The sequence below is a fragment of the Giraffa tippelskirchi genome, chromosome 9, assembly GCF_054371585.1.
Source record: "Giraffa tippelskirchi isolate mGirTip1 chromosome 9, T2T-mGirTip1v1.2.pri, whole genome shotgun sequence".
NCBI lineage: Eukaryota > Metazoa > Chordata > Mammalia > Artiodactyla > Giraffidae > Giraffa > Giraffa tippelskirchi.
In genome coordinates, this window is record NC_137283.1 from 112630563 (window position 1) to 112643827 (window position 13265).

General features: G+C 37.3%; 1 long non-coding RNA gene across 1 annotated transcript in view; it reads left to right on the plus strand.

The window, feature by feature from the left end:
• LOC145521165 (uncharacterized) overlaps window positions 1-13265 on the plus strand; it is a 110669-nt gene that overhangs the window by 20008 nt on the left and 77396 nt on the right. The window contains exon 3 of the long non-coding RNA XR_014065188.1: window positions 299-431. This is a non-coding gene — a long non-coding RNA (uncharacterized LOC145521165). The remainder of the gene's footprint in view (window positions 1-298; window positions 432-13265) is intronic.

Below are 13265 nucleotides of genomic sequence, written 5' to 3' on the forward strand. Positions count from 1 at the left end.
AAGTAAATTAATTAGGGATTTCAGAAGATACTCTGGTCAGTTGCACACAAGATAGAGATGAAAGCTATAGGGAAATTACTCATATGAGGAAGAACTCACAACAGAGAACATTGAATACTATGTCACTCTCTAGTCAAGACACATCCTACCCCTTCACCTCCTCAACTGTTCTTGCACCTGTAAAACCATAGAAACGGGCATTTCTGGACTTATTTGATTGGTTCAGAGGCAGAAACCTGATCCATCTTAAGCTGAACAAATGTCTTTATAAGTTTTTTTTTTTAATATATCTATACAGAATCCGATGAAGAGTATCAGTGTTTCCCTGGTGGCTGGAAAATAAAATGTAGGATGTTGATGTCATGTGAGAAAACCAGGCTGCAGAGAAACAAATCAGACAATAAAGAGATGCTGAGGGAAGAGATAGGGAGGTAAGCCCCTTGGTTAATGATATGCTAATTAGTGTGAAAGAGATTTCTTGCTTAACCAAACTTTCATCAGGCTCCTGAAACACCTCCTAGGCTCATTTGAGCACTTATAAATCTAGTTTTAGCAAGAACCCTGCAAAGTCAGTGTAACTAGAATCTTACCCCAACCCCGGATTTCCCTGGTGGCTCAGCTGGTAAAGAATCCACCTGCAATGCAGGAGACCTGGGTTCAATCCTTGAGTTGGGAAGATCCCCTGGAAAAGGGAACAGTTATCCACTCCATTATTCTGACCTGGAGAATTCTGTGGATTGTGCAGTCCATGGAGTTACAAAAAGTCAGACACAACTGAGCAGGTTTCACTTTCACTTTCACCCTGACCCCAGTCCACACCTTTGATATCAAACCACCCTCAAAGTCTGATCAGGTTCCTCATCCTGCACAGTTCCCCAGGTGATGTCTGAGACCCCGAGTTTTCCTGTCAGAATCCTCACAGGTCTTGAGAATCTATGAGGTCTTGAAGACTTTCCCACTTGGCTGTGCTATATTCAGACATGAACTTAGTATATCTCTTCCACTGATAAATACCATTGCAATGGTCCCCATACCTATTGTGATGGTCCTAAATAAACTCTGCCTTACCATCTTTAACGTACATAGTTTAAGTGTCATATAAGACCTATCTGCATATTTTCCTTTTTTTTTTGTATTTGGATGTTTAGTTATTTCTCGGATTTTATTGGTCAATACATTTCTGTTTCCTCTAAGCTAGCTTAGTTGTTTTTTGGGGGCATCTACATTTTAAAGACTTGATAAAAATCTCAATCTCAATACCTGTTTTGTGCTTTAATTTTTTTTTTTACTTTATTGGCATATTACTGACATATAATGCCATATAAATTTGAGGTGTACAACAAAATGATTTGATATATTTATTTATTGAGAAATGATCACCACAATGCTTTTAGTTAACATCCATCAACTCACATAATTGCATTTATTTCTTGTGATGAGAATTTTTGAGATTTACTCTCTTAGCAACTTTCAAATATTAGTGCAGCATTGTGAATTATAGATACTATGCTGTATATTAAATCCCCAGAACATATAAATGAGCGTTTGTACTTTTTTGACTCCTTCACCAATTCCCCTATCACTTAACCCCTGCCTCTGGCAGCAACCAATCTGTTTCCTGTTTCTATGATTTTTTTTTAGATTCTATATGTAAGTAAGATCATACAGTATTTGTCTTTCTCTGACAAATTTCACTTAATGCCTTCAAGTTCCATTCATGTTGTTGCAAATAGCAAGATTTCCTTCTTTTTTTTAAGCTAAGTGATATATCTATATCAACATTGGTATAGATATATATTAAATCTTCTTTATTCATTCATCTGCTATTTTTTACTTCTGTTTTTGGCTATTGTGAATAATGCTGCAATGAACAGAGGAGGTGCAGGTATCTCTTTAGGATACAGATTTCATTTCATTTGGATATATATGCAGAATTGCTAGATCATGTGGTAGTTCTTTGTATTTTTAATTTTTTTAAAAAGTTTTTTGTAGTTTTGAACCAGTAGTGGCTGAACCGCTTTATATTCCCACCAACAGTGTACAAGGGTTCCCTTTCCTCCTCATGCTCATCAGCACTTGTTTTCTCTTGTCTTTTTGACAACATTTCTAAAAGGTCTGAGGTGATATCTCATTGTGCTTCTCATTTGCCTTTCCCTGATAATTACTGATGCAAGCACCTTTCTTGTTTTGTGTCTGTTGGTCATTTGAGTATCTTCTTTGGGAAAATGTCTATTCACTTTGCCTATTTTGTAATTGGATTGCTTGGATATTTTTGGCTATTGAGTTGTATAAATTCCTTATATATTTTGGAAATTAACCCCTTATCATATATGTGTGGTTTGCAAATATTCTCTCTTCCATAAATTGACTTTTTATTTTGTTGAACATTTATTTACCTGTGCAGAAGTTTTTAGTTTGATGTTGTCCCGCTTGTGTCTTTTTTATTTTGTTGTTTGTGCTTTAGGTGTTAGAACAATCTTATTATTTTGCCCTTCTGTTTTTTAAGTATGTTTCAGGTGAAATTATTCATATGTTGGTGTGGCAATGGATAGTTATACTAATAATTTGCAGTTATGTTAATAATTTGATCAATAATCAAGATATTTTGGAAGAAAGAACACAAGAGACTATCAGTAACAGACACAATAATGTATTATACAATACAAAGTAAAAAAAAAAAAACCTAAAAGAAAATGTGGATAAATTCATAACATGAGATGTGGAAGCCATAATGGTTATTTTATTTAGATTCCCTAGAGGTAGAGCTTTTAACTGCTATTTGCATGTAATTTGTTGAGAATGTGCTACCATGAATGAATGAGGGAAGACAGAGGATGCGAGATAAGAAGAAATAAGAAATGTATTTTCAGCTGAAGTCCATCCAGCTCCAGCTGAATACAATGGGGAACTTTATTTCACCTTGAGGACAAGGGACAAGCTTTTGTATTCCTCTCTGAGTCCATCATTGACTGTCCTACCACCCCCACCCCAGAGGATTGTGACCGCCCAGGTGAAACAGCTCCCAATCAGTTGAGAGCAATTCTCTTGGGAAGAAGGGCAGTTGTGAGACATGAACCATTAAAACTTACTGTAGCTGGAGGATGGATGCAGCAGATAGATAAATAGGGTCTTGCCATCTAGGCAGATAACATTTACCTACTATAATAATAAATAAATTCTTAAGGGAGATAATAAATATTTTATAAGGTTTAAAAAATAAACTTCTCCATGCCAAAATTACAACATCAAAAACTGTATACAAAATTAATAGGCAAGCAATCAACTGTGAAAAAAATTGAAAAAAATTGAAACAAAAATTGATGGTGTTATATTTAAAAGGCTCTTATTACTAAAGGAGTAAAATCAGTCTAAAAACATAATCACCCACAAAGTCAAAGAAACAAAAATAAAATTGGCCTTTTACTGTGTAATGTTTCAGTCATATTAATGGTTATAAATTTTACAAATAATAAAATAAGCATCAATGTATCTAGCACCTTGCAAACACAAGTGCTTTTTTAAAAAATTCTGTTTCCAATAACTTCCATTTTCACAATAAAAAATGAACATGAACTAGGGGTTTATTTTTGACATGAGTAGCTATTTTTTGCTAAATACTAACTGTAAAGCATTATCTTCCATGTATTTAAACTTGACACAATATTTTATTCAGCAAGATGCTTTACTTGCCCAGCATTATGTTTATCAGGTTATAGAAGTTCTCTTATACTAACGTTTCTCTTAATTAGTACAAATAGATGCTGAATTTTTAAATATCTTTTCTGTTCCCATTAATATTAGTCTTTCTTATTCATGAATGTTATGTATTGAATAAATACATTTTGTTTTTTCAAGATTTATTTATTTTATTTTTTGGCTATGATGGGTCATTGTTGCTGTGCACAGGCTTTCTCTAATAGAAGTGATTGAGAGCTAATCTTTGCAGTGCATAGGCTTACGTTTGCTAATATTAAACTAAACTTGCATTTTTAAGGAAGGCCTAGTTGCTTATGAATATTTTGTTTAGAATTTTAAAAACTATGATTTTATAATTTGAAATTCTTTTTACTCCCAGTGTTCTTCATTGGTTATACTAGGCTTATGGAATGATTCAGAATCTTATTCTCTTAATTGCATCTTTTTAAGGGGTATATATGGGGCTTGGCTGATGGCTCAGAGGGTAAAGAATTCTCTTGCAATGCAGAAGACACAGGAGACTGGGTCTTGATTCCTGTGTTGGGAAGATTCCCTGGAGGAGGAAATGGCAACTCACACCAGTATTCTTGCCTGAAAAATCTCATGGACAGAAGAGCCTGGTGGGCTATAGTCCAAAGCATCCCAAAGAATCGAACATGATGGAGCATGAGCACAACAACTTTAAAGAATTTTTATAAGAATGGAATTACTAGTTCTTAAATATAAAACCTATAAGAATATCTATATTTTTATGTGTGGATGGAAGAGGGAATTACATTTTAACTATTTTTAAGTTTATGAGCCTGTATCTAGTCAGATATTTCATTTCTTATTAAAATTTTATTGGGTATAGTTACCTTACAGTGCTGTGTTAGTTTCTGCTATGTGTGTGCATGCTAAAATGCTTCAGTTGTGTCCAACTCTGTGTGACCCTATGGACTGTAGCCTGCCAGACTCCTCTGTCCATGGGATTTTTCAGGTAAGGATAATAGAGTGGGTTGCCATGCCCTCCTCCAGGGGATCTTCCTAATTCAGGGATCAAACCCACATCTCTTACATCTCCTGCATTGGCAGGCAGGTTCTTTACCACTAGTGCCACTTTGGAAGCCCAGTTTCTGTATACAACAAAGTAAATTAGCTGTATGTACACATATATCCCTTCCCTCTTGGATCTCCATCCCACCCACCTTCATCCCACCTATGTAGGTCACCACAGAGCACTGAGTTGAGTTCCTTGTGCTATATAGCAGATTTCTACAAGCTATCTATTTAGTTTATATATCTCAATGACCCACTTCATCCCATGTGCTCTCCCAGATGTCCACATGTCTGTTTTCTATGTCTGCATCTCTATTCCTACACTGCAGATTGGTTCATCTGTACCATTTTTATAGATTCCACATGTATCTGTTAATATATGGTATTTGTATTTCTCTTTCTGACCTACTTCACTCTGTATGACAGACTCTAGGTTTATCCACATCTCTGCAAACAATCCAGTTTTGCTTGCTTTTATGGCTGAGTAATATTCCATTGTATATATGTACCACATCTTCTTTATCCATTCATCTGTTGATGTTCATTGAGTTTGTTTCCATGCCCTCAGTTCAATTCAGTTGCTCAGTCATGTCTGATGCTTTGCAACCCCATGGACTGCTGCACATCAAGACCCTGTCCATCACCAACTCCTGGAGCTTGCTGAAGCTCATGTCCATCAAGTCAGTGATGCCATCCAACCATCTCATTCTCTGTTGTCCCCTTCTCCTTCTGCTTTTAATCTGTCCCAGCATCAGGGTCTTTGCAAATGAGTCAGTTCTTTGCATCAGGTGTCCAAAGTATTGGAGTTTCAGCTTCAGCATCAGTCTTTCCAATGAATATTCAGGACTGATTTCATTTAGGATGGACTGGTTTGGTCTCCTTGCAGTCTAAGGGACTCTCAAGGGTCTTCTCCAACACCACAGATTAAAAGCATCAGTCCATGTCCTTGTTATTGTAAATAGTGCTGTAAGGAACATTGAGGTGTAAGTATCTTTTTGAATTATGCTTTTCTCAGGGCATGTGCCCAGTAGTGGGATTGCTGGGTCATATGGTAGTTCTGTTTTTAGGTTTTCAAGGAACATCCATACTGTTTTGGGCTCCCCTATTGGCTCAGATGGTAAAGAATTCACATGCAATGCAGGAGACCCAGATTCAAACCACAGGTTGGGAAGATCCCTCGGAGAAGGGAATGGCTATCCACTCCAGTATTACTGCCTGGGAAATATCATGCACAGAGGAGCCTGGTGGTCTACAGTCACTGTTTTCCATACTGGCTGTATCAATTTATTGAGTTTTGCTGTTTTGAATTGTTCTTGAAATTTTTCCATTTGTCTAACATTTCAAATTTATTTTTAAACATACATCAGAAATGTGCCTCACAAATAGCTGGGGGATTATATGTACAAAGGAGGATATGTAGGTAAAATCACTGACTGAAGGCTACTCCTGAGAATATCAACTGTCCATTGTGTCCAGCCTGTTCCACACATGCTCCAAGTAGCCCATAAAAGTCTTTGGGGAGGAAAGAGAGTGATAACTACATATAGTAAGAAACTCTGCCTGGGGATGATGAATACTGAGGAAACATATATATAGGACACTGATTGAATCTGACATGGGTGCCTAAATTATTAATTATTGTCTCCTTCCTTTTAAAAATAATTTATGGTCTAAATCATTCTATTTACTACTTCATTAAAGTTACATGTAATGAAATTTGCATATGTCTTGGCAGGTGGAGCAAGTGGTAAAGAATCTGCCTCAAATGCAGGAGATGTAAGAGATGTGGGTTTGATTCCTGGTTTGGGAAGATCCCCTGGAGAAGGGCATGGCAACCCACTCCAGTATTCCTGCCTGGGGAATCCCCTGGACAGAGGAGCCTGGTGAGATACACTCCATAGGGTCACAAAGAGTCGGACATGACTAAAAAGACTTAGCACCCACACAAAGTTGCATATGGTTGTATAGGTCATCTTTTCCTTATCATTTAACTATTTTCTAAGGACTGCTGTTAGTTTTAACTTAGGTTATTAGAAGTATATTTAAAAAATTTCCTCATTTATGTCATTTTAAAGTTTCATTGCCTTGAATATATGTGTGGATCTTGCACCCTAGTCTCTAGGAGGGGTTCAGGGAGACTGCTGAATTTGATGATGTCTTTCATGAATTCTAAAAAAAAAAAAAAATTCAGAATTATCCATGTATTCACTTCCTTGGGAAATCTATTTAGATAGCTCCAATATTCTAATTCTATGTCCCATGTTTGTCAAAGTTTTTTTCATATTTTTTTATCTCCTTGTGTTTTATGCTTAGAATATTTAAATTTTAGTTTTACTTTTTACATATATCTGACAGTTAACTAGTTCTCTCCAGTTATATTCATCTGATGTTTAAGGCCGTGTATTAAATTTTAAATTTCAGTGACTGGGCCTGTGTTCTGACCATGATGGAGGGCCTAGTATCAGACTTGTTGCAGCCATACGGCAGATCAAAATGGATGAAAGTTTTTTAGCTATTGGACAGCAGGCAATGCAGGACTGTGGATCTTGAAAAAGAACAGAAGCACATAAGAAGAAACAATCATTTTCCACCTGAAGGAAGTTACTGATCATCACACATGGAGGTGGAGGCTTAGCAGAAGTCAGTGTTCTTCATGGATTGAGAAAACAGAGATGAGATTTCAGGGTTTCTGAACCAGTTGGTATATTTGGAACACGTCTCTGGAGAAAAGGAGAAGTGCAGATAGAAAGTCCACGAAATATGTGAGGAATTTCTATAAGTCCCTGGCTAAAGTCTGGACTTAAAGTAAGATTCCATTAGGCCTAAAAAAGAGCATCTGCTGTTAAGTTGAGAGCTGAATACAGATAGCACAGTCATTCAAAACTGGGAGAGGCTGCAGGTCTAGTCAGGAAGGAGATACTTTGCAGAATAATGTTATAAAGTAAGGCTGCACCCTTTGTCTAAGCGAAAAGCAAACATAAATTAGCACATACAAATAATAAGAAAGGAATCCTGCAGGATCTACCAGCAATATAATTGCCTGATAAAACAAAACACAATCCTGACAATGAACCGTATATTAATCACAATGTTTAACACATAATCAATAATAATTAGATATACACAAAAGCAGAAAAAGTAGGATTAATGGTGAAAAATGAAAAAAGTTAACATTAACAGATTCCAAGAGGACATAATTGCATGCTAAGTTGCTTCAGTCGTGTCCAACTCTTTGCGACACTGTGGACTGTAGCCTGCCAGGTAATTTTGGCATTAAAATACAAGCGCTTTACAATGACTATTAAAAGTGTGTTCAATGACTCAAGGAAGAATAGAAACATTAGGAGTCAGATGATGGGCAATATTAGTAGAGAAATGCAAACTATAAAAAAGAATCAGATAAAAATTCTGTAATAGAAAAGTACAATATCTGAGATAGTAAATTCTTTCAATGGGTTTTGCAGATTGGAGACTGCAGAAGAAATAGTAAGCTGGAAAACAACTCAATAGAAATTGTCCAGTCTGAGAATCAGAGAGAAAAAAAACCCTGAAAATAAATGCACATAGGATCAGTAACTTGTGGAACAATATCAACCACCTAACTATTTGTAGTTGGACTCTCAGAATTAGAGGCATTTCAGAAGAATAGGAGGATGACAGTGGGTACAAAAAATTTGAAGACATAATTGCTAAAACATTTTCAAATTTGAAGTAAAAATTCAACTTACATTTTCTTTAAGTTCTGGTATCTCAAGTAGGATAACTACAAAGAAAGTCACACCTAAGCACATTATGCTGCTGCTACTGCTAAGTAGCTTCAGTTGTGTCCGACTCTGTGAGACCCCATAGATGGCAGCCCACCAGGCTCTGCTGCCTCTGGGATTCTCCAGGCAAGAACACTAGTGAAAGGTAAAAAACCAAGATTAAGAGAAAAATGTTATGAGCACCTAGAATAAAAAGCATATTACACGCAAGGCAAATACCACAAAAAGGACATTGAATCCATTATAAGAAACAACTGAATTCAGAAGACACTGAAAAATATCTTTAAATTGCTGAGGTAGTAAGTGGGTTAAAATGCAGAATTATATACCTAGCAAAGTATCCTTTAAAATGTGGGTAAAATAATGACAGGACAAATAGAAAATAAACTTAAGAATTGTACAATTAAATCTAGCCACATGAATAATCAAATTAATTTAAAATCAAACAGTTAATAAGTAAGGAACAAATCAAGACCCAACTATATACAGATGGTGTACTTTAAATATAAAGATACAAGTAGGTAGAAAATAAAATGATGAAATGATATATCAAGCAAAAGAAATTTTAAGACAAAGAATATTATCAAGGATCAAGAGGAATTTTATAATAAAAATCTCAATCAGCAAGATATAGCAATCTCAAACATGTATGCTCCTATTAGTAATGATTCAAAATGCATGATGCAAAATCTGAAATCATTAAAGAGAAAAATCATCAAATCCACATTGTAATTAGCAAATTTAAAGATATGGAAAAAATGAAAACCTCATCAGATGACTTAATTGACATTTTTAGGACATTATACACAATAACTGCAGAAAAGAACTTTAGCTAACTCATTTATTGATAGGATATTTTTAAACCTCTTACCCAACTGATAGCTCCCTTCCATTATCTGAAGAAGAATAATGTTGAAAAGAGACTAAATTTATTCTCTGTAGCTCCAAAGGACCCATAGAGGGAAGTTACATGAAGTTAGATTTCATCTCAATATGGGAAGAAATTTCAAACAACTGGGGCTGCCTAAAAGGGAGTAGGTTAGGAGGTGAGTGTTCTATCCCTGTCAGACTGGAGTTTTGTAGAAGGAACTCATGCTAGTACCTGTGGGTCAGGAAGATTTTCATCAGTACTTACTTTCCACATCTTTTTATAAAAACTCTATATGTGAGAACTTCCCAAGTTGTACTAGTGGTAGAGAACCCACCTGCCAGTGGAGGAGATATAAGAGATGTGGGTTCAATTCCTGGGTCTGGAAGATCCCCTGGAGGAGGGCATGGCAACCCACTCCAGTATTCTTGCCTAGAGAATGCCATGGACAGAGGACCCTGGTGGGCTACAGGCCATAAGGTTGCAACGAGTCAGAAACGGCTGAAGCGGCTTAGCACAGCACATATGTATGTGAAATAATATATACATTTATATGTATTTCACTTTCACTTTCCAGATATAAAATTAAATAATAGAGCTTATACTTTTCTGACACACATCCCTTTACGTCCCTTCCATCCCTACTGATGATGACTACTAGGTCACTGGGTTTCACTGGAGTTACCCAGGAGCTTTAAAAACCCTGCTGCTCATTCCCACTCTCAGAGGTGATTTGACTAGTGTGAGTGCAGCATGAGCTTGGGGAAATTTCAAAGGTCCTTAGGAATTCTGTGCAGCCAAGGCTGATAGACCCAGTTTCTCCTCAGTCAGTCTCTCCCATCAGGAAGCTTCCATAAGCCTCTTATCCTTCTCTATCAGAGGGCAGACAGACTGAAAACCACAGTCACAGAAAACCAACCAATCTAATCACATGGACCACAGCCTTGTCTAACTCAATGAAACTATGAGCCATGCTGTGTAGGGCCACCCAGGACAGACAGATCATGGTGGAGAGTTCTGACAAAACATGGTCCACTGGAGAAGGGAATGGCAAACCACTTCAATATTCTTGCTTTGAGAACCCCATGAACAGTACAAAAAGGCAAAAAGATAGGACACAGAAAGATGAACTGCTCAGGTTGGTAGGTACCCAATATGCTACTGGAGATCAGTGGAGAAATAACTCCAGAAAGAATGAAGAGATGGATACAAAGCAAAAACAGCACCCAGTTGCGGATGTGACTGGTGATGGAAACAAGGTCCAATGCTGTAAAGAGCAATATTGCATAGGAATCTGAATGTCAGGTCTATGAATCAAGGCAAATTGGAAGAGGTCAAACAGGAGATGGCAAGAGTAAACATCGACATTTTAGAAATCAGCAAACTAAAATGGACTGGAATGGGTGAATTTAACTCAGATAACCATTATATCTGCTACTGTGGGCAAGAATCCCTTAGAAGAAATGGAATAGCCATCATAGTCAACAAAAGAGTCCGAAATGCAGTACTTGAATGCAATCTCAAAAACGACAGAATGATCTCTGTTTGTTTCCAAGGCAAACCATTCAATATCACAGTCTATGCCCTGACCAGTAATGCTGAAGAAGCTGAAGTTGAATGGTTCTTTGAAGACCTACAAGACCTTCTAGAACTAAAAAAAATGTGTCCTTTTCATTATGGGAGACTGGAATGCAAAAGTAGGAAGTCAAGAAACACCTGGAGTAACAGGAAAATTTGTCCATGGAGTACAGAATGAGGCAGGGCAAAAGCTAATAGAGTTTTGCCAAGAGAACACATGGTCGTAGCAAACACCCTCTTCCAACAACAGGAGAAGACTCCAACATGGACATCACCAGATGGTCAACACCAAAATCAGATTGATTATATTCTTTGCAGTCAAAGATAGAGAAGCTCTATACAGTCAGCAAAAACAAGACTGGGAGCTGACTGTGGCTCAGATCATGAACTCCTTATTGCCAAATTCAGACTTAAACTGAAGACAGTAGGGAAAACCAGTAGACCATTCAGGTATGACCTAAATCACATCCCTTATGATTATACAAAGAAAGTGAGAAATAGATTTAAGGGACTAGATCTGATAGACAGAGTGCCTGAAGAACTATGGATGGAGGTTTGTGACATTGTACAGGAGACAGGGAGCAAGACCATCCCCATGGAAAAGAAATGCAAAAAAGCAAAATGGCTGTCTGAGGAGGCCTTACAAAGAGATGTGAAGCAAAGGAGGAAAGGAAAGATATAGCCATTTAAATGCAGAGTTCCAAAGAATAGCACTGAGAGATAAGAAAGCCTTCCTCAGTGATCAGTGCAAAGAAATAGAGGAAAACAATAGAATGGGAAAGACTAGAGATCTCTTCAAGAAAATTAGAGCTACCAAGGGAACATGTCATGCAAAGATGGACTCAATAAAGGACAGAAATGGTATGGACCTAACAGAAGCAGAATATATTAAGAAGAGGTGGCAAGAATACACAGAACAACTGTACAAAAACATCTTCATGACCCAGATAATAATGATGGTGTGATCAGACGTCCTGGAACACAAAGTCAAGTGGGCCTTAGGAGGCATCACTACTAACAAAGCTAGTGGAGGTGATGGAATTCCAGTTGAGCTATTTCAAATCCTAAAAGATGATGCTGTGAAAGTGCTGCACTCAATATGGCAGCAAATTTGGAAAACTCAGCAGTGGCCACAGGACTGGAAAAAGTCAGTTTTCATTCCAATCCCAAAGAAAGGCAATGCCAAAGAATGCTCAAACTACCACACAATTGCACTCATCTTATACGATAGTAAAATAATGCTCAAAATTCTCTAAGGAAGGCTTCAACAATACATGAACCATGAACTTCCAGATGTTCCAGCTGGTTTTAGAAAAGGCAGAGGAACCAGATATCAAATTGCCAACATCTGCTGAATTATCGGCAAAGCAAGAGAGCTTCAGAAAAACATCTATTTCTGCTCTGCTTTGACTATGCCAAAGCCTTTGACTGTGTGGATCACAATGAACTGTGGAAAATTCTGAAAGAGATGGGAATACCAGACCACCTGACCTGCCTTTTGATAAATCTGTATGCAGGCCAGGAAGCAACAGTTAGAATTGGACATGGAACCACAGACTGGTTCCAAATAGGAATATGAGTATGTCAAGGCTGCATATTGTCATCCTGCATACTTAACTTATATGCAGAGTACATTGTGAGAAACGCTGAGCTGGAGGAAGCACAAGCTGGAATCAAGATTGCTGGGAGAAATATCAATAACCTCAGATACTCAGATGACACTACCCTTATGGCAGAAAGTGAAGAAGAACTAAAGAGCCTCTTGATGAAAGTGAAAGTGGAGAGTGAAAAAGTTAGCTTAAAGTTCAACATTCAGAAAACTAAGATCATGGCATCCAATCCCATCACTTTATGGCAAATAGATGGGCAAACAGTGGAAATAGTGGGAGACTTTATTTTTTGGGCTCAGAATCACTGCAGATGGTGACAGCAGCCATGAAATTAAAAGACGCTTACTCCTTGGAAGGAAAGTTATGAACAACCTAGACCGCATATTAAAAAGCAGAGACATTACTTTGCCAACAAAGGTCTGTCTAGTCAAAGCTATGGTTTTTCCAGTAATCATGTATGGATGTAAGAGTTGGACCATTAAAAAAGCTGAGCGTTGAAGAATTGATGCTCTTGAACTGTGGTTTTGGAGAAGATTGTTGAGAGTCCCTTGGACTTCAAGGAGATACAACCAGTCCATCCTAAAGGAGATCAGTCCTGGGTGTTCATTGAAAGGACTGATGTTGAAGCTGAAGCTCCAATACTTTTGCCACCTGATGCAAACCTGATTCATTTGAAAAGATCCTGATGCTGAGAAAGTTTGAAGGCAGGTG